The 22,894-nt window shown below is 37.6% G+C and overlaps 1 protein-coding gene across 2 annotated transcripts in view; it reads left to right on the top strand.

Annotated features, from left to right (window-relative positions):
• CPA6 (carboxypeptidase A6) overlaps positions 1-22,894 on the top strand; it is a 525,192-nt gene that overhangs the window by 316,412 nt on the left and 185,886 nt on the right. The window lies entirely within an intron of this gene.

Below are 22,894 nucleotides of genomic sequence, written 5' to 3' on the forward strand. Positions count from 1 at the left end.
GTGAATAATACTGCAATGAACATGGGAGGTTGCACTCCCAGTTTTGCATTCTGTGTTAATTGTATATCCCTCAAGCAGTAAAACACAGTAACATCCAAAGATGTAAAGACCACTCACATACCAAAATGAGTGCATTTACCAATTTAAAAAATATTTTAAAATCAAAAAAGAAAATTTCCAAACTGAACGACACATTTGACAAGAATGTAAACAGATTCTGGTTTATTTGCCCAATTTCACTGATTATATCCCCCCCAGTTCTGTCATTTCACAAACTCTTACTTTTGGTTAACAATTAAAAGACTAATTTAGAAAGCTGGACGACAGCTTTCCCGGGAAATTTTCCATAGCTTTCTGTAGCTGCTCTTTTTTTTTTTTTTTTTTAAACATACCATAAGAAAGAAAACCTACATAAAAAGTTTCCAATAAATATTCTTCAAATGTTTTATAGAACTAAAGCTTCATTAAAAGCTAGTGCCCACATTTTTCTTACCAGCGGGGCAGTCACTGGATTGTCTCATTCACCATCTATTCCAGTCTCCTCCTAGGGTCACTTTCTGACCAGCAAAGGCTACAAAAATCCCACACCACTTGTAGTGAGTGTTCCAGATGTGATTTAGTTTCCTTTTGATCAAGACTCAAATTTGGAGCTAAATGGGGAGAGACCCTGTGATACCAAAACAGCAGTCTTTGTATGAGGTGTATCTAGTGACTTAGCAACAATGCTGTTCTCTACCTAAATCTCCAGTGCTTCAAATGATTTATATTGAAATCTGAAATGCTAATTTTGTCAACAGAAGGAATAACTAAGAAAAGGGAAAGTCTGGCAAATAACTTCAAAGAGATCTAAATCCTATTTATATTTCATCTGTTCTCTAAACAGCTGATGCGGTACGTAGGCTGTACAAGTGAAATGAGTATGCTAGTGTTAAATACTAACCACATGCTGATGACCCCTCAGTCTACATTGGGGGACATCTCTGGTCCTAACTTCCTGATAAGCCCCAAACCTGTGTGTTCAGCTGACTGTTTTACATTACATACTGAGGTTACCTAGCACTTCAAATCTAACATGTCCAGAAAGAAATAAAAGCTTGAAATTTCCTGTCAAATCTGTCTGCAGTCTTCTCAATCTCAGTTAATAGTTAAAATACAGGAGTCCTCTGTCCTCCCAATTCTCTACCAGTTGTGTCAATTCAGTAGTGGATTTCGTGGGCTCTATTTGAAATATATCCTGCTTCTAGCCTCTTGCCCATTTCTTTAGCCACCTCTGTCCTATACCATGTCAGTCAACCTACTGGTAACTTTTCCTTCCCCCAATAGTCCATTCTCTACAGAGCAGCTAGAGTGAGCATTTAAAAAGTAAATACCAGATATCATTCTCCTGATTAAAATGCTTTAAGATCTTTTATTGCGCTGACTATAAAAGCCAAACACTCTAGAGTGCCTAAAAGGCACACTATCTGTTCTTGCCTTCTTCCCTAACTTGGCCTCCTTCCACTTGCCCCGTTCTCTCAGCTACTGCAGAAACCCTGACTTCCTGTCCTCAAACAGACCAAGCATATTCCAACTCGGGACCTTTGCACTTGCAATTGCTGTGTGTAAATCATTCCTCCACTGAATTACCCCTGCAGGTTGATCATCCACATTTTAATCCAAGAGCTGAATCAGAGACTCTTCCTTAACCCCCCAATCTGAAATAGCACCCCCACTCTAGTTTCTGTCAAATTACCTCTTTTTTTTTTTTGTTCAGAGCTCTCATTACTATCTGAAATGGTATTAATTTGTTTACTCTTTATTAGTCTCCCCGCCCCCACCGACTATAATGTAAGCCGGATGATAACAGAAAACTTCTTGACTTATTCACCACTGTCTCTCTAGCACCCAGAGAAACAAGTTGAGCAAACAGTTTGCTTTATTCAACGGATAAAACATGAACAGTTTTAGAGAGAAACTCTGAGCCCCTCTCTCACCTTCAACAAGAACATGTTTCTGTCCTCCCCTGGTTTTCTTCTGACAACTCCACAACACTGCCACAGAGGCTTGCTCACTCAGGCATTACCATATTTTCAGAGAACTGGAAACTAGCCCAGATGCCTAAGGAAGTCCTCTCCCAACTTCTCTACTCACATTCCCCCAAAATAATTCTGGAAAATAATACTCCTGTTTTTGTTTAACCTGATATCCTCAAAGACTTGGGAAAATTGAAATATTTTTAACTTCATCACATCTATGCCAATATAACACAATAGTATTTGGCAAAAAGATGTTATCACATATTTTAATATTCTCTACACCTACAGACACGGCTCATTTAGGAAACCATGTGCCATATCACCTAATTGGTAAAGGCCAACTCCATTGTTAAACCAATCAGCCAAGTCAGACTTAGCTTCTATCAGAAAAGTCTGCTTTAATCTTTCAGTTCATACTTTTGTTTTTATGTACTGCCCCTTCACAACCCTTTTCCTTCTTAAATTGAATTCTAGGATATATGAGTAGATAAGATAAAAGCTTGACCAACAAATGTTAACAGGTGATAGAGGAAGTGAGGTTGCTAGATGTAAATTGTTATCATTCCTTCCCTTCACTCTTTGATGTATCTGAATATAGACTTTCCCGTCTATTTTCAATATCCTACTTATATGATATGACAAGGAAAGGAATGACATTTTCAATCTTAGAGCAATGCATTATAGCAAGATATAGAATGAAATAAGGTTTAGTATTTATTCTGAAAAGCAGAGGTGCATGACTGTGAAGGATGGTGTTATGTGGAAGGAGAACTAAATTGGCAACACAGCCTAACCATATAGATGCATTCCCACAAAGTATTGCTTTTGACACGTGCAATTCAAGACTCCCCTTGTACACTACTAGTTTATCAGGGCAAGTGACCCCCCCCCCCCCAAAACCTAGAAATCCTCACGGTCTACAATATATCTTTAAGTCTGGCACAGAGACCTGAACTTGGGCACATCTAGCAACAAGAACAAGATCACAAGAGCTCTGCATGAGCCAACTCTTGAGAGTTGTGCAAGCTCATATACATTACCTGACGTTTATTTCACCCCAAACATGCTTGCAATATCAAGGTCGCTGTACTGGAATGGGTTTACAATAACAGCCATTCTGTCCTCAAGATACCACCCATTCTTTCAATCTGCATCTTGATAAGAAGAGTTTAATGATGTCACTTTCCCTCAGAATATTAAACCAACTCTCATTGCTCCTTCAGGATAGTTATTCTTTCAGTGTAGAAATTCCTCCTCCTTATACTGAACCAGTATAAGAAGTGTATAGACTCATCTGCTTTGGATGCTTATGAGACCTGCTGAGTCAAAATTTATGGTGTCGGGCCTGAGAATCTACATTTTACACCAGTACCCCAGGTTAGTTTTTCTTTGAAATATCATATGTAAAAAAGAATATAAATATATATATGGCTTAACAAATAATTATAAAACTTTTGTCTACCACCCAGTTTAAAATATAAAACATTGGCAATACATTTGAATCCTCCCATGCATATACCCCTCCCTGATTACACCCCTCTTACATCTCCTTTTTGTGCTGAGGTTATCTCTATCCTTAGTTTTTATTCCCTTGCTTTAAAAAAAAGTCTACATATACATGTATTGCTAAAATATAACTTTGACAATCACATTTCTGAAATATATTAAAAATTATATATGAAATATTACATTGCATTTTTCACTCCATATTATGTTCATAAGATCCATCTATATTCATAGACATAGTTGTATTTCATTTTTTTTATTGAAGCATACTTGACATTGTTAGGTTAGTGTCGTGTACAGCAGTGGTTCAACATTTCTATACCTTATGCTATATTTGTCACAAGTGGAGCTTCAATGCTATTACAACATCATTGACTATTTCCTATACTTTATTTTCTGTCACCCTGACTTACTCATTCCATTACTGGAAGCATGTACTTTTCACTCCCTTTGACCCATTTTGCCTATCCCTCCCACGACCATCAACTCTGGCAACCACCAGTTCTCAGTATTTAAGGGTTTGCTTCTATATTTGTTTTTTCTTTATATTCCCTTTATTGGTTAAATCATATGGTATTTGTCTTTGTGTGACTTAGCTCTCTTACCATAGTATCCTCTAGGTCCATCCATGTTAAAAAATGGCAAGATTTCATTCTTTTTCATGGCTGAGTAATACTTCATTGTGTGTATGCTGTATGTTCTATATCTATCCATCCCTGAATGGACACAGGTTGCTTCCATGTATTGGCAGTAAATAATGCTGCAATAAAAATAGAGGTGTATATATCTTTCCAAATTCATGTTTTCCTTTTCCTTGGGTAAACACCTGTATTGGAAATATTGGCTCATACTGTATTCTGTTCTTAATTTTTTTTAAAAAAAAATTTTTAGTGTTTATTTTTGAGACAGAGAGACAGAGCATGAACGGGGGAGGGTCAGAGAGAGAGGGAGACACAGAATTTGAAGCAGGCTCCAGGCTCTGAGCTGTCACCACAGAGCCTGACGTGGGGCTCGAACTCACAGACCATGAGATCATGACCTGAGCCGAAGTCGGATGCTTAACCAACTGAGTCACCCAGGCGCCCCTCTGTTCTTAATTTTTGAGGAAACTCCATTCTGCCTCCACAATGGTTGCACCAATTTACATTTCTATAAACAGTGCACGAGGGTTCCTTTATTCTCCCCAACCTCACCAACATTTGTTATTTATTGTCTTTTAATATTAGCCAACTGACTGATGTGAGGTAGTATTTCACTGTGGTTTTGATTTGCATTTCTCTAATGATTAGTGATGTTGAGCATCTTATGTCTGTTTGCCATCTGGATGTCTTTTTTTTTTTTTAATTTTTCAAATTTACATCCAAATTAGCATATAGTGCAACAATGATTTCAGGAGTAGATTCCTTAATGCCCCTTACCCATTTAGCCTATCCCCCCTCCCACAACCCTTCCAGGAACCCTCTGTTTGTTCTCCATATTTAAAAGTCTCTTCTGTTTTGTCCCCTTCCCTGTTTTTATATTTTCGTTGCCCTTTCCTTATGTTCATCTATTTTGTCTCTTAAAGTCCTCACATGAGTGAGGTCATGTGATATTTGTCTTTGACTAATTTTGCTTAGCATAATGCCCTCTAGTTCCATCTACGTAGTTGCAAATGGCAAGATTTCATTCTTTTTGATTGCTGAGTAATACTCCATTGTGTATATGTACCACATCTTCTTTATCCATTCATCCATCAATGGACATTTGGGTTCTTTACATACTTTGGCTATTGTTGATAGTGCTGTTATAAACATGGGGGTACATGTGTCCCTTTGAAACAGCATACCTGTATTCCCTGGATAAATACCTAGTAGTGCAGTTGCTGGGTCATAGGGTAGTTCTACTTTTAATTTCCTGAGGAACCTCCATACTGTTTCCCAGAGGGGCTGCACCAGTTTGTATTCCTACCAGCAATGCAAAAGTGACACTTTCTCCATATCCTCGCCAACATCTGTTGTTGCCTGAATTGTTAATGTTAGCCATTCTGACAGGTGTGAGGTGGTATCTCATTGTGGTTTTGATTTGTATTTCCCTCAGGATGAGTGATGTTGAGCATTTTTTCATGTCAGTTGGCCTGTCCATGTCTTCTTTGGAGAAGTGTCTCTTCATGTCTTTTGCTCATTTCTTCACTGGATTATTTGCTTTTTGGGGTGTTGTTTGATAAGTTCTCTATAGACTTTGGATACTAACCCTTTATCTGATATGTCGTTTGCAAATACCTGCTCCCATTCTGTCAGTTGCCTTTTAGTTTTGCTGATTGTTTCCTTCGCTGGGCAGAAGCCTTTTATTTTGATGAGGTCCCAATAGTTCATTTTTGCTTTTGTTTCCCTTGCTTCCAGAGACTTTTGAGTACAAAGTTGCTGTGGCCAAGATCAAAGAGGTTTTTTCCTGCTTTCTCCTCGAGGGTTTTGATGGCTTCCTGTCTTACATTGAGGTCTTTGATCCATTTTGAGTTTATTTTTGTGTATGGTGTAAGAAAGTGGTCCAGGTTCATTCTTATGCACGTCGCTGTCCAGTTTTCCCAGCACCACTTGCTGAAGAGACCATCTTTATTCCATTGGATATTCTTTCCTGCTTTGTCAAAGATTAGTTGCCCATACGTTTGTGGGTCCACATCTGGGTTCTCTATTCCATTGATCTGAGTGTCTGTTTTTGTGCCAGTACGGTACTGTCTTGATTACAGCTTTGTGTAGTACAGCTTGAAGTCTGGGATTTTGATGCCTCCTGCTTTGGTTTTCGTTTTCAAGATTGCTTTGGCTATTCGGGGTCTTTTCTGGTTCCATACAAATTTTAGGACTATTTGTTTTAGCTCTGTGAAGAATGCTGGTATCAAGGGATTGATCCCATTTACAATTGCACCAAAATACCTAGAAATAAATCTAACCGAAAAGGTGAAAAATCTATACACTGAAAACTATAGAAAGCTTATGAAAGAAATTGAAGAAGACGCACAAGAAAATGGAGAAATATTCCATGCACCTGGATGGGAAGAACAAATATTGTTAAAATGTCAATACTACCCAAAGCAATCTACATATTCAATGCAATCCTTACCAAATTAATATCTGGATGTCTTCTTTGGAAAAATGCCTATTCAGGTCCTCTGCCCATTTTTTAATCAGGTGATTTGTTATTTTGATGGTGTTATGTCTTTATACATTTTGGATATTAACCCCTTATCAGATACATGATTTGAAAATATCTGTCAATTCAGTAAGTTGCCTTTTCATTTTAATGATAGTTTCCTTCACTATACAAAACTTATTTTGTCATAGTCCCAGTAGTTTTTTGTTTCTCTTACCTTAGGAAACATCTTTAAAAATGTTGCTAAGGCCAATGTCCAAGATCACTGCCATTGTTTTCTTTTAGGAGTTTTCTGGTTTCAGGTCTCACATGGACATCTTTAATCCATTTTGAGTTTATTTTTATGTATGGTGTAAGAAATTGGTCTAGTTTCATTCTTTGCATGTAGCCTTCCAGTTTTCCTAGCACCATTTGTTGAAGAGACTGTCTTTTCCCGTTGCATCTTTTTGAATCCTTTGTCATAGATTAATTGACCATATAATCATAGAAATTTTTTCTGGGCTCTATTTTGTTCCATTGACCAACTGGCATCCATTGACGCCAGTACTGTTGTGGTTTGATTACAGCTTTGTGTAGGATACCTTGAAATTTGGGATTGTGATACCGCTAGTTTTGTTTTTCAATTTTGCTTTGGCTTTTGAGGGTGTTCTGTGGTTCCATACAAATTTTAGGATTGTTCTAGTTCTGTGAAAACTGCTATTGGTATTTTGATAGGGATTGCATTAAATTGGATTACTTTGGGTGGTATGGACCTTTTAATGATATGAATTATTCCAGTCCATGAGCATGGACTATCTTTCCGGTTGTGTCCTCTTCAGAGTACAGGTTTTTCACCTCCATAATTAAGTTTATTCTGGGGTCTCTTATTTCTTTTTGGTGTAATTTTAAATGGAATTGTTTTTATTTCTCTTATCAGTTTATAGACATGCTGCAAATTTCTTTTGTAATTAATTTTGTATCCTGCAACTTTTCTGGATTTATCAGTTCTAATAGTTTTTTTGGTAGAGTCTTTGGGTTTTCTATATATAGTATCCTATTATCTGCAAATAGTGACAGTTTAACTTTTTTTACACATATTCATTTATTTTGAAAGAGTGCACAAAAGGTGCAGAAGGAGAATCTGAAGCAGGCTTCACACTGTCAGTGCAGAGCCCAATGTGGGACTCAAACTCCTAAATCATGAGATCATGACCTGAGCCAAAACCAAGAGTTGCCACTTAACCGACAGAGCCACCCCAGGTGCCCTGTGACAGTTTAATTTCCTTACCAATATGGATGCTTCTTCTATCTTATCTGGTTTCTTCACTTAAACTTTCAGTACTATGTTGAATAAAGGGGGTGAGAGTGGACATCCTTGTCTTGTTCCTGATCTTAGGGGAAAAGCTCTCAGCTCATCACCATTGAGTATGATGTTAGCTGTGGGTTTTTCATGTCTAGCCTTTATGATGTTGAAGTATGTGGCCCTGTGCCCACTTTGTTGAGATTAATTTTTTGTCATTAAAGGATGTTGTATTTTTTGTCAGATGTTTCTTCTGCATCTATTGAGATTACATGGTTTTTATTTTTCCTTAATGACATGCGTCACATTTTTATATGCAAATAATAAAACATCCTTTTATCTCTGGAATAAATCTCACTGAGGAGTCTCTTAATGTATTCTGAATTCAATTTACTACTATTTTCTTGAGTGTTTTTGCATCTATGTTCATGAGAAATATTGGACTGTACTTGTCTTTTTTTTTTTTTTTTTTTTTGTAGTGTATTTGCCTAATTTTGGTACCAGGGTAGTTCTGGCCTTACAGACTGAATTTGGAAGTTTTCCTTCCTCTTCTGTATTTTGGAATACTTTAAGAAGGAAAGATATTAACTCTTATTTAAACTTTTGATAGAATAGGGGCGCCTGGGTGGCTCAGTCGGTTGAGCATCCAACTTCGGCTTCCGTCACGATCTCATGGTCTGTGGGTTCAAGCCCCACATCGAGCTCTGTGCTGACAGCTTGCTCAGAGCCTGCAGCTTGCTTCGGATTCTGTGTCTCCTTCTCTCTCTCTGCCCCTCCCCCCCGCTCATGCTCTGTCTCTCTCTGTCTCTCAAAAATAAATAAATGTTAAAATTTTTTAAATTTTTGATAGAATTAACCTGTGAAGCCATCTGGTCCTAGACTTTTGTTTGGAATTTTTTTATTACTTATTGTTTTTTTTGTTTTCGTCTTGTTTTTTACTAGCAATTGGTCTGTACAGATTTCCTGTTTGTTTCTGATTCTTTTCTGGAAGATTGTATGTTTAGAGGAATTTATTCATTTCTTCTAGGCTTTCCACTCTGTTGGCATATTATTTTTCATAGTATTTTATAATCCTTTGTATTTCTGTGGTGTTGGTGACTTTTCCTTTTTCATTTCTGATTTAAGTTTTTTTATTTATTATTATTTTGAGAGACACACAGCATGAGTGGGGGAGGGGCAGAGAGAGAGAGAATCCCAAGCAGATTCCTTGCTGCCAGCACAGAGCCCAACGTGGGGCTCGAACTCCTGAATCTGAAATCATGACCTGAGCTGAAACCAAGAGTCAGACACTTATCCAAATGAGCCACTCAGGCACCCCTTTCATTTCTGATTTTGAGTTGTCTCTTTTTTTCTTCATGAGTCTTCTCATGAGTTTATGAATTTTATTTTTCCAAAGAACCAGCTCTTGGTTTCATTGATCTTTTCTTTTTTTTTTTTTTTTTGGGGGGGGTGTCCATTTATTTCTACTCTAGTATTTATTTCTGACTTTAGCTTTGTTCTTTTTCTAGTTCCTTTAGTTATAAGGTTAATTTTTTCATTTGAGATTCTCTTTTTAGTATAAGCTGGTCTTGCTATAAACTTTATTCTTAGAATTGCTTTTTCTATGTCCTGGAGTTTAGACCACTGTGTTTCCATTTTTACTTGATGTATTTTTTGTTAATTTCATTCACCTGTTGTTTAGTAACCTGTTTATCCTCCATATGATGGTTTTCTCCAGTTTTCTTCTTGCAATTAATTTCTAGTTTCATAACATTGTTGAAAAATATACTCTCAATATTCATAAATTGTTTTGTGGCCTAATATATAATCTTTCTTAGAGAATCGTCCACATGCACTTGAAAAGGCATACTCTGCTGTTTTGGGATGGAATGTTCTGTATATATCTGTTAAGACCATCTGGTCTCTCGTGTCATTCAAAGCCACTATTTCCTTATTGATTTCTGCCTGGCTGATCTATCCACTGATGTAAGTGGGGTGTTAAAGTCCCCTTTTATTATTACATTACTGTCATTGTCTCCCTTTATGTCTGCTAATATTTCCTTTATATATTTTGGTGCTCCTATGTTGGATATATAGATATTTATAAAAGTATTGTCTTGTTGGATAGATCTTTTTATCATGTAATGCTCTTTGTCTTAATGTAATCTTTGTTTTAAATTCTATTTTTTCTGATATAATTATTACTACTTCAGAGTTTTTTGTTTCCATTTGCATGGAATATCTTTTTCCATTCCTTCACTTTCCGTCTGCATGTGTCTTTAAGTCTGAGGTGATTCTCTTGTAAGGCAATCTATTATGGATCTTTTTTTTTTTAATCCATACTTTATCTTTTGATAGGAGCATTTAGTCCATTTACATTTGAAGTAATTATTGATAGGTATGTGCTTATTGTTATTATTTTCTGGATATTTTTGTAGTTCTCCTTTGTTCTTTCTTCCCCTGTGGTTTGATGATTTTGTACTTGGTTTCTTCTTTTTTTTCTATAAGTTTTTGATTTGTGTTTACCATGGGATACATGTATAACGTGTGTATAGCAGTCCATACTGAGTTGATGGTCACTTAAGTTTGAACCCAGTAGTACATTTTTACTACCCTGCCCATGTTTTATGTTTGTGATCTCATAATTTACATCTGGTATATCCTTTGATTAATTTTTGTAGGTATAATTGATTTTCTACTTTTGCATTTTAATCTTTATACTGGCTGTATAAATGATTATTCTGCCTTTACTATATGTTTCCTTTACTTGTATAACTTTCCTTTCATAACTTTTTTCTTTTTTACTTCTGGTTATCTTTTTACTTAAAGAATTCTCTTTAACATTTCTTATAAGACTGGTTTAGTGGTGATGAGCTTCTTTAACTTTTTTGGGGGGACACTTTATCCTTCTATTCTTAATGCTAACCTCACTGGGTGGAATATTCTTGGTTATACGTTTTTCCTTTTCAGCACATTGAATATGTCCTGCCACTCCCTTCTGACCTGCAAGATTTCTGCTGAAAAATTAACTGATAACTTTATGGGGTTTCCTTTATGCATAACTATTTGCTTTTCTCTTATTCCTTTTAAAATTCTTTCTTCAGATTTTGCAATTTTCTTTATTATGTGTCTTGATGTGAATGTCCTTGAGTTTATCTTGTTAAGGTCTCTCTGGGCTTCAGGACCTGAATGTCAGCTTCCCAAACTGGATTAAGGAATTTTTCAGCTATTATTTAAAAAAAAATTTTTTTTAATGTTTATTCTGAGAGAACAAGGGAGAGAGAGATTGAGCAGGGGTGGGGCAGAGAGAGAGGAAGACCCAGAATCTGCTCCAGGCTGTCAGCATTCAGCACAGAGCCTGGTGCGAGGCTAGAACCCATGAACTGTGAGATCATGACCTGAGTTGAGCTGAAGTCAGACACTTAACTGAGCCACCCAGACACCCCTCAGTTATTATTTCTTCAAATAAGTTTTCTGCCCCTTTCCTTTTCTCTTATTCTGGGACCACTATAAGGCAAACTTATTGATTTTTTTTTTTTCAGTAGTCCCTTACCCTATTATCATTTTTTATTTTTTATTTTTGCTATTCAGCTTGAATGCTCTTTATTACCTTGTCTTTGAGATTGCTGATACATTCTTGTACATCCTGTAATCTGTTGATTGCCTGTAGTATCTTTTTTTTTTTCATTTTAGTTACAGTATTCCTCAGCTCTGACTGGTTCTTTTTTATATTTTCTCTTTGTTGAAGTGTTTACTGTGTTAATCCACACTTTTCTCAAGTCTAGGGGGTGTCTTTATAACCACTACTTTGAACTGTTTATCAGGCATATTTCTTACCTCCATTTTGTTTAGCTTTTTTTTTTTTCTGTGATATTGGCCTGTTTTCATTCATGACCTACGCCTTTATCTCTTTCTTTTGTCTGTTTCTACATATTAGGCAGGTCAGCTATGTGTTCTGGTCTTGTGTTGAAGAGTTCCTGTGGTGCCCTGTAGCACAATGATCCTTGATCATCAGAACTGGAGACACACTCATGAGTTGTCCCACGTGTGGACTGCATGCACCCTTCTGTTTTGGATGAGCTGTGGATGCTGTGGGCATGGTGGGTGGGACTGGGCCTCAGCTGGCTGTAGTGACCCACTTTCCTTGCTACTGGTGCACTGGGCAGGATTTGTTCCCTGAACTTTTGAGGCCTGTGGGCTCACTGGTGGGGGGAGCTGCCACTAAGCCTGACTGCTCCTGAGAGCTGTGACAGCTGTGGGCACACCAAAGCAGAGGGTTTGTTCACTGAGTAGCCAGCTAAGAGGTCCAGCTGCAGGAATGTGAGGGCACTAGTGTCTGGAGTTATCCCCCTCCACTATACCCAGGGCAGGAATCGCTTTGGAGGGTTGCCAGTCTCAATTGGCATTGCTTGCCAGGTATGATGGGGCAAGAACTGCTTTGGGAGGAGTGCTTAGCAGGTTGGGTGGGGCAGGTTCAGAAAGAAGGTGGCGGAGCAGGGGATGTCAGTAATGTAGATGTTAACTACTATAAGCATCTAATTATCTATGCTGGGGGAGGGCAAGAAAAAAAGCCCACCAGCCCTACACTTTTGTTCTAGAGAAATTTTCAGGTCCCTACTTCTCTGCCACAGACCATAAAATTAGTCAAAAAACTTCACGTATACCCCAGCTGTTTTCAAGCTGCTGCTTCTGTGCTATCTTGGGCTGGATCTTTAAGGGTGGGGACCTGGTTTCCTATCATGCTCTGACTCTCTGAATTAAGCCCTGATGATTTTCAAAGTCAGACATTACGGGGACTTGTCATCCCAGTGTGGGACCCCAGGGTTGTGGGTGGCCAGTGTGATTGGTGTGGGGGGGTCTGATCCCCTTGTTTTTCTATATTTATTATGTCCCTCCTATTGGTGGTTAGTTGAACTGGGGTTTGGGTTCCTAACTGTGTCTCTACCCTTCCTACCCTTTTTGATGGGGTCTTCTGTCTATGACTAGCTATGAAAGATCTGTTCTGCCAGTCTTCGATCATTTTCACAGTTAGGTGCGATATATGCAATAGTTGCCTTGGTGTGTCTATGGGACAAAGTGAGCTCAGTATGCTCCTACTCTGCCACCTTCCCTGTACTCTCCTAGCTTGTGGTTTCAAATTTTCAATGACTCTGTTTGTTTCCTCTGTCCACAACAAATCCATAACTGAGAATTTTCCCTACTCTCCCTTCAGAAGGCATTTTTTTAGTCGTCTTTTCCTTGAGGTTATTATCTTTAAGAGTTTCTATGACTATCTCTGATTTGAATTCCCACCTTTTGCAGACTCTGGTGCATCACGGACTATTGTGTTGCCATCAGGCCAGGTAACCACTGGTCTCAGTATTAGCTTATCTGAGCATTTTTGGCCTCCTAGGCTAGGCCTCCCCCTACTCTATTGCCACCCTACCCATGCATATTAAAAGATATATCACACACAAGCATGCATGTTCCAGTATTGCTAAGTTTTATTTTTATTTTTATTTTTTAATATTAAATTGATTATTAAATTGGTTTCCGTACAACACCCAGTGCTCATCCCAACAGGTGTCCTCCTCAATGCCCATCACCCACCCTCCCCTCCACTCCCTCCCACCCCCCATCAACCCTCAGTTTATTCTCAGGTTTTAAGAGTCTCTTATGGTTTGGCTCTCTCCCTCTCTAACTTTTTTTTTCCTTCCCCTCCCCCATGGTCTTCTATTAAGTTTCTCAAGATCCACATAAGAGTGAAAATATACAGTCTCTGTCTTTCTCTGTATGACTTATTTCATGTGAAGTGTTTTATACTGGAAGATGATTTTAGGATTTTTTTTGCCCAACAAATTAGGCTGGCAGATATATTCCGCTGTGAATATTATGCACATTTAAATTTGAAAACCACTAAACTAATATATGCCAGTGGTTTCCAGTTCACTTGGGACCAAATCTTAGTTTCAAGTGTCAAAGTCCTAATGTATACTTATTTCTAATCATTCCAGCTAAACCTAATAAATTACATTTTCTATGTAATTTATAAAACATTGATCACATGCTACCTTGTATTACAATAATATATTATTTATGCCTTATGCACCCACCTTTGAAAGTTATTTCCTTATCCTTTGTAGCTCCTCTCCTTTTTCCTCCCCACCAGAGACTTGTTTGGAGTAATTGCCACATAGGTATCTGTTGCCTGAATGCTTTGTTCTCCATCGTGGGTAAGTTTTCTCAGATTGAGTTCCTATTCTTAAATACTACAAGAACTAAATTGAAGAATCATATAATGATTTGACAAAATACATAGCAAATTTTTGAGACACAGTGAAGATAATATTGTAAGAAATTAATTTAATGGTGGGTTATGTTTTATTGCTTTTTTTTTTTTCTTCTCTGACCTGTAGTAACAGGAAAAGAACTTTACCATGGAAGCCAATTTCAGAAATTTAAAAGATGATGCAGTTTACAGAAAGTCAGTTTTAATTCAACTCAGCAAATATTTATTGATCCTCCATTATGTGTGAGATGCCATGGTAGATATGAAACCTCTTGAGAAAATGTCTGTTAGAAAGTGAAGTCCATCAGTAAGTCTTTTGAAGGCTGTGTGTATGTACATTTTCCACTGTTAAAATACTACAGCAACCAAAAGAGAATAAAGTCCTCACTTCTATCTAATCCAAGAGTGAAGTCTAAATCTTTATGTCCTAAGAAAACTGCCACAGGGAACTTCTTCATGTTTTAACTACTTTATATTGCAACTATAAACCATGACCAGAGAAGAGAAGAATCTATTTAGCTCTCTAAAGTATTCTCTGCCAAGTTGTCTTATTTATTGCTTTTTAATGAAATTTTTCATGTGCATCAAAACATAATCTTTCAACAAAGGAAATGCAGCACTGAGACCCAAGCCCTTTATAATATAGAATCTACATGTGAACATTAATTTCTCTAGGTGGGATTATACAAAGGATTTCTTTATGCTTAGGCATGAGATATTTTTTAAGTAAACATCCTGTTATTAACTCTTCCATGGGCTACAGGCTTTCAGAAAATACAGCAAATATTTTAAACTGACCTATTTCTCTTGAATATGAGATGGGTTTTAGCTATTATCCTAAGACTTCCTTTCTGAAAGCACACACACTTTTTGAGTGGTCGTCAAAATTAAAGGGGTGTTAGAGAAAGGTATTCAGGGAGGGAGGAAAGAACATTGATGTGTTTTTCCGCCTGTGAAGACTTGAACAGTAAATTTACGCAGCGCCTGGCTCGATTGATTAAGCGACCGACTTCAGCTCAGGTCATGATCTCACTATTTGTGAGTTCAAGTCCCATGTCAGGCTCTGTGCTGACAGCTCAAAGCCTGGAGCCCGCTTCAGATTTTGTGTCTCCCTCTCTAACCTTCCCCAGCTTGCTCTCTGCTCTCCCTGAAAAATAAACATTAAAAATTTTTTTTGGAAAACCAGTAAACTTAGTTATTCCATAGTTTCCTTCTCATTCCTTAAAAATAAATTACTACTGTAAAGGGTGCTTTTGGGTAGGACACAACCTGACTCAAATTGGCCTATGCAGTAACATTTTTCTTTACATAACAAGTCAAGAGGTAGGACTAGCTTAACGGTTGGCTGATTCAACAAGACCACTCAAGAGCTACATTGATGTGTTCTCTCCACTCAGCAGTCCACAGAATCTGATTGACCCTACAGCTCATACCCTTCCTAATCACCGGCTGCCAGTGGCAAGCAGAGTTCCTCTTTTCCTTCTTTACATTTGACAAGAGCATGAATAACCACCCCCCAACTATTCAGTAATAATCCTTCTCTTAAATTTGGGCCAATTCATAACACATGTCAATCTCCACACTAAAAAAAAAAAGTTGCTGGGAGATCTACAAGCTCTGATTGGCTGATCAGGACCCATCCCTCATGAGGGGATGGGTGAATATCTGAGCACATCCTTCTGTTAGAGTCTAAGAAAGGGAAAATAGATTTGGAGGAGCAGCCAACAGCATCCACAGCAGTCATCTAATCTTATACCTCCTGAAGAACAGCTTTAGATATCCTTTTCTTCATCTGGGTAAATTGTGCCTTTGGAAATACTGAAAAATTGAACTGTACAGCTTGCACCAATAGAACATGTATACAGAACTTTCTCTGAAATGTTCCCTTTTTATTTTTTGTAAGGTGTCCTATATCTCAATAGCTCTTGCAGAAAATAATTATCATCTAATGTGTGTGATTCTCAATGCCAAAGAGCTGCCTGAGAAGAGAGGAAATAGTTACAAATTAAGAAACTGACCAATGATTAGATTCAAACACCCATGAAAGGTCAAGAAACAATAACACCAGCAATAACAGAAAAAAGATAAATAGATCCATAACAAGTATTTTATTGTTTCTACTGTTCAGTGAAACATATGTGGAAAACCATCTGCTTTCAGGTCTTTAAGTTCTAAAGGAGAAGAAAAAAATTTTCCTGTAGAAGTAATAACGAAAGTAACTATGCATTGAAAGGCTATAATAAGTTAGGCATTTCCCAGACAATGTCTCATTGGTACTCTGACTGTAAGCCCGTCATGGGCAGAAAATGCTATATCCCTAGCACCTACCACCATACATGCCTGGCACATAATGTAATTTTAACAACTGTGTATGAATAATATAATTCTAACAAAAACCTTATGCAACAGTATATTGCTGTTTCCCCCAACTTAAGAATTAGGAATCCTTGACTCTAAATCTTTAAGCAATTCAGTCAAGTAATAGAGCACAGATTAAAATCCAGCCTTACTCTCTTTCCCTACCTGAAGAGGAAATAGATCAGATAAATCCAGTGACTTAGAGACTGGATGTTTTTTTCCCTTAAGTTTAAATATTCTTGGCACTAATAAATTTGTTAGGTTTAAAATAAGACCTGCTCTAGATAGATCAGATGATAAAAGCTTATTATAAGCAATCCAAGAATGGAGACTGTTTCCAAACCTAGAGCCTAAAACATTCACAAAGGGCAGTGTGTCCAGTTCCTGTGCTTCTTGCTTAAGAACTTTATCATTGTGATAACTGAGCTATTACCTGTATCTACTGCCACTGCTCCTGATACTGCAAGCTAATTTTTTCATTGCTTCAAGTGTAAACTCTCTCAAAGACAGGATCCGACTGTCTAGTCGCTGTCTAGTAGAGTGAGCCCAACTGGGCAGGACTCACTTGTCATTCCACCTGATCTTCCACTGAGTGCCTTTAAGTTAGGTGTCAGATTAGGTGTGGCCACATGGGATGGAGTTACAGGGTACTAGGTGAAATGAGAACTCAAAGGGAGACCGTGGACAAGTCATACATTCTTAGGCTATCCAGATGTCTGCTGCAAGTAGTTTTCTCTTAAAAGAATATTACCCCCCCCTTTTTTTTTTCAATCAACATATTAAAGTATAATAGAACTTAAAATACTGAGGATTTGTAGTCAGGAACCCTAAAGTATAAATACTGGATAAAGTGAAAATCTGACAAAAATATAAAAATCTCATAATACCAAACATCTATATAGCCCTTACTCTGAGGTGTTATTTTAAGCACTTGACACGTATACTCCTGTAATCCTCACGAATAACACATGAATTAAATACCAGTAACTCTATAGATAGAGGGGCTGAGGCACAGAGAAGTGAAAAGCATTGCCCGAGGTCCACAGCTATTGCTGGCAACTGTCTCCAGAGTAAATGCTTTTATCGTACTGTCATTTGTTTTAGTATATAACTTTGTAGAAAAAGACATTTCCAGACGCAAAAACAATTGGAGGCAAAAAACAAAGCTAAAGTGGAAAGGAAAAGCTGATACCATGTGCTTCTGGGAGTCAGGACTATGAAAAGGGAATGTCAAGACTGAGGCTGGGATTCCAATGCCTGTAACAGGGAAGACATGGAGAGCTGCAAGAAAGTTTAAATGGAGAAAGCAGGGAACTTCAAAGTGTGGAGAAAAACTCCCTACAGCTGGCAAAATGGAGGTTTTAGTCTCCTAGAGATTTGGGTGATGGGAGATCACTAAAAAGCAGATCCCCCAGGTCTCCCAATGTATGGGTGTGGACTCCTAATTTACACTCTTAATGATCTAGAAATTGGAACGAAAACACAAACCTAGCCTTAGACCCCTCAAGGCAAGCTTTAAACCACTCTATAGAGACTCTCACAGGACTCCCACAGAATAAACCAAAATGCATTGAGTTCCTGTTATATGGAGTTCACAGCTCAGGAGATAAAGATCCTAACAAATAACCACAAGTGTTGTGGTAAGATCTGTATGCAGCTTTGGGAAAATATAGAAACAAAGTAAAAGCCATCCCGATATCAAGGAATGGCTCCTTGAGGACATAGCCATTAAGCTGCCGTCTTCAGTTTATGTATTAGTTTCCTAGGGCTGTGGAAACAAAGTACCACAGACTGGGTGACGTAAGGCGCAGGAATTTTTCTCACAGTTCAGGTACTGGAAGTCTGAGAACATGGTGTCATCAGATTTGATTTCTGCTGAGGCCTTTCTTAGCTTGCAGATGGCTATCTTCTTCCTATGTCTTAACGGTGTTTTCCCTTTGCATGTCTGTGCCTAAATTCCCTCATCCCAGTAACCTCATTTTAACTTACTTACCTCTTTAAAGACCTTATCTCAAAATATACTGATTTTGAGATACTGGAGGTAGGACTTCAACATACGGATTTTGAGGGGACCCAATTCAGAGAGCCACACTTAGACAAAATGTGCTACAAAAATCCTAGGTGACTTTTAAAAAATCATGGAGCAAAGGAGGAGGAAAACAAGGAGCGGGGGGAGATGAAAAAATTCTTGAGATCTTGTTCGAGGAGGAAATATACAAAGACTCGATTCTAGACATGAAAGAAGTATCTGTTTAAGTTTGTAAAATTTATAAGAAATCACTTTAAAAAATTGAAATAAGATGCATAGCTGGCATACTAGATAGGAAAAGCTGGTGGAGAACTCCAAGAAGAGAAAAGGTAAGAACCCATAACAAAAAATAGGGGTGCCTGGGTGGCTCAGTCAAGATTTCAGCTCAAGGTCATGATCTCACGTTTCATGGATCAAGCTTTGTGTCGGGCTCTGCGCTGACGGTATGGAGCTTGCATAAGATTCTCCTTCCTCTCTCTCTGCCCCTCCCCCACTCTCTCTCTCTTGCTGTCTCAAAAGTTTAAAAAGGTCACATGTGTATACATGTATTTTTTTTAACATCAAGCTTTTATTTCAATTGTAGTTAATATATAGTGTAATGTTGATTTCAGGAGTAAAATTTAGTCGTTCATCACTTATAGCACCTAGTGCTCATCAAAAGTGCCCTCCTTAATACCTAACACCAATTTAGCCCATCCCTTACCCAGCTCCCCTCCAGAAACCCTGTTTGTTTTCTATAGTTAATAGTCTCCTATGGTTTCCCTTCCTCTTTTTTCTTCCTTCCCCTGTGTTCATCTGTTTTTCTCAGATTCCACATGTGAGTGAAATCATAGGGTATTTGTCCTTTTCTGACCTATTTTGCTTAGCATGATATACCTTATCTCCATCCATGTCATTGAAAATGGCAAGGTTTCCTTCTTTTTGATGGCTAAGTAGTATTCCATTGTGTATATGTACCAAATTTTCTTTATCCATCAGAGCCATTATGGGGTCTTTCCATAATTTGGCTATTGTTGACAATGGTGCTATAAACCTCAGGGTGCACATGTCCCTTTGAGTCTTTGTATTTTGGATAAATATCTTGGAGTGCAATTACTGTGTCATAGGGTAGTTGCATTTTTAACTTTGTAAGGAACCTCCATACTGTTTGCCACAATGACTTGTCCAGTGTGCATTACCACCAACATAAGAGGGTTCCCCTTTCACGTTCTCACCAACCTCTTTGGTTTTTTGTGTTAATTTTAGCATTCTGGTGTGAGGTGGTATCTCATTGTAGTTTTGATTTGTATTTTCTGCATGATGAGTGATGTTGAGAATCTTTTCATGTGTTTGCCACAGGGATGTCATCTTTGGAAAAAGTGTTCATGTCTTCTGCCTGTTTCTTGACTGGATTATTTTTTGGGGCATTGAGTTTGATAAGTTCTTTGCAGACTTTGGATACTAACCCTTTATCAGCTATGTCATGTGCAAATATCGTTTCCCATTCTGTAGGTTGTGCTTTAGTTTTGTTGATTGTTTCTTTCACTGTGCAGAAGCTTTTTGTCTTAAGTTCCAAAAGTTCATTTTTGCTTTTATTACCCTTGTATCCAGAGACTTCTAGTAGGAAGTTGCTATAGTCAACATCAAAGAGGTTGCTGTAGGTGTTCTTCTCTAGGATTTTGAGGTTTCCTGTGTCACATTTAAGTGTCTAATTCATTTTGAATTTATTTTGGCATATGATGTAAGAAAGTGGTCCAGTTTCATTCCTCTGCATGTTGCTGTCCAGTTTTCCCAACACCACTGAAGGAAGGATATTCTTTTCTACTGTGTCAGAGATTAGTTGACCAGATAGTTATGGGTCCATTTTTGGGTTTTCTGTTTTTCTTTTTAAATCTATGTGTCTGTTTTTGTATCAGTAATGTACTGTCTGGATCACTATGGCTTCGTAATATAGCTTTAAGTCAGTAATTGTGATGCCTCCAGCTTTGCTTTTCTTTAAGATTGCTTTGCCTGTTTGGATCTTTTGTGGTTACATACAAATTTTAGGATTGTTTATTCTAGCTCTGTGAAAAATGCTGATGATATTTTGATAGGGATTGCCTTATAGATGTAGATTGTGTTGGCTAGTATAGACCTTTTAACAATGTTTTCCCAACCCATAAACATGCAATTTTTTTTCCATTTCTTTGTGTCATCTTCAGTTTCTTTCATAAGTGTTCAAAGTTTTCAGAATACAGATCTTTTATATTTTGGGTTAGGGTTATTCCTAGGTATTTTAGGAGTTTTGGTGCAATTGTAAATGGGATTGATTCCTTGATTTCTGCTTCATTATTGGTGAATAGAAATGCAATAGATTTTGTATCCTGTGACTTGGCTGATTTTATTTATCATGTCTAACAATTTTTTTTGGTGGAGTCTTGTAAGTTTTCCATGTAGAGTATCATGCCCTCTGTGAACAGTAAGTTTGACTACTTTCTTGCTGATCTGGATGCCTTCTATTTCTTTTGTTGTCTAATTGCTGAAGCTAGAACTTTGAGTACTACATTAAATAACAGTGGTAAGGGTGGCTATCCCTGTCTTGTTCCTGATCATAGAGGAAAAGATTTCCCCATTGAGGATGATAGTAGCTGTAGATCTTTCATAAATGGCCTTTATGATCAGGTATGTTTCCTCTATCCCTACTTTGTTGAGAGTTTTTCTTTCTTCCTTTTTTAACAAGAATGGATACTGTATTTTGTCAAAAGTTTTTCTGCATTTATTGACGGGATCATATGGTTCTTTTCTTTTATTAACGTGGTGTATCACATTGATTTGCAAATATTGAACCACCTTGCAGCCCAGGAATAATTTCCACTCCATTGTGGTGAATATTTCTTTCACTGTACTCTTGAATTCTATTTGTTAGCATCTTGTTGAGAATTTTAGCATCCATGTTCATAATGAATATTGGCCTGTAATTCTCCTTTTTAGTGGGGTCTTTGCCTGGCTTTGGAATCAAGGTAATGCTGACCTCCTAGAATGAGTTTGGAAGTTTTCCTTCCATTTCTACTTTTTGGAAATTTTAAGAAAAAAATATTAATTCTGTTAAGAATTTCTTGGGAATTTCCCTGGGAAGTAATGGGTCTGTTAAAATTTGCAATTTCTTCCTGTTTCAGTTTTGGTAGTTTATAAGTCTCTAAGCATTTATCCATTCCTTCCAGATTGCACAATTTGTTGGCATATAATATTTCATAATATTCTCTTATTGTATTTCTGTGGTTTTGGTTGTGATCTCTCGCTCTCATTCATGATTATCCATTTGGGTCCTCTCTCTCTTCTTTTTGACAAGTTTGGCTAGAGGTTCATCAATTTTAGTCTGAAAAATCCAGCTCCTAGTTTCATTGATCTATTCTAGTGGGGGTTGTTTCTATATCATTTATTTTTGCTCTAATCTTTATTATTTCCCTTATTCTGACTTTAGGCTTTATTCTTTTCTAGCTCCTTTTATTCTTTTTAAAATATAATTTATTGTTAGCTAACCTACATAGTATACAGTGTGCTCTTGGCTTCAGGAGTAGATTCCCATGATTTATCCCTTACATAAAATACCCAGTGCTCATCCCAACAAGTGTCCTCCTCAATGCCCATCACACATTTTTCCTGCCCCTCCATCAAACCTCAGTTTGTTCTCTGTATTTAAAAGTCTCTTATTGTTTGCCTTCCTCTCGGTTTGTAACTATTTTTTTCCTTCCCTTCCCCTGGTCTTCTGTTAAGTTTCTCAAATGCCATATCTAAGTGAGAACATGTATATCTGCCTTTCTCTGACTGACTTATTTCACTTAGCATAATTCCTTCCAGTTCCATCCACATTGCTGCAAATGGCAAGATTGCCTTTTTCATTGCTTACTAGTATTCCATTGCATATATATACACCACATCTTCTTTATTCATTTGTCTGTTTTTCCTTTGCAATGCAGAAGTTTTTATCTTGATGGGGTCGCAATAGTTCATTTTTGCTGTTATTTCTCTTGCCTTTGGAAACGTGTTGAGCAAGAAATTGCTGCAGCTGAGGACACAGGTTGTTGCCTGTGTTCTTCTCTAGGGTTTTTATGGTTTCTGTCTCACATTTAACTCTTTCATCCATTTTGAGTTTGTGTATGGTGTAAGAAAGTGATCCAGTTTCATTCTTCTGCATGTTGCTGTCCAGTTCTCCCCAGCACCATTTGCTAAAGAGACTGTCTCTTTTCCATTGGATATTCTTTCCTGCTTTGTCAAAGATTAGTTGGCCATACTTCTGTGGGTCCACTTGTAGGTTCTCTATTGCGTTCCATTGGTCTATGTGTCTGTTTTTGTGCCAATACCATGCTATCTTGATGATT

The sequence above is a fragment of the Puma concolor genome, chromosome F2 (genome assembly GCF_028749965.1).
Source record: "Puma concolor isolate L17-30 chromosome F2, mPumCon1.1.hap2, whole genome shotgun sequence".
In the NCBI taxonomy this organism is placed as follows: Eukaryota; Metazoa; Chordata; class Mammalia; order Carnivora; family Felidae; genus Puma; species Puma concolor.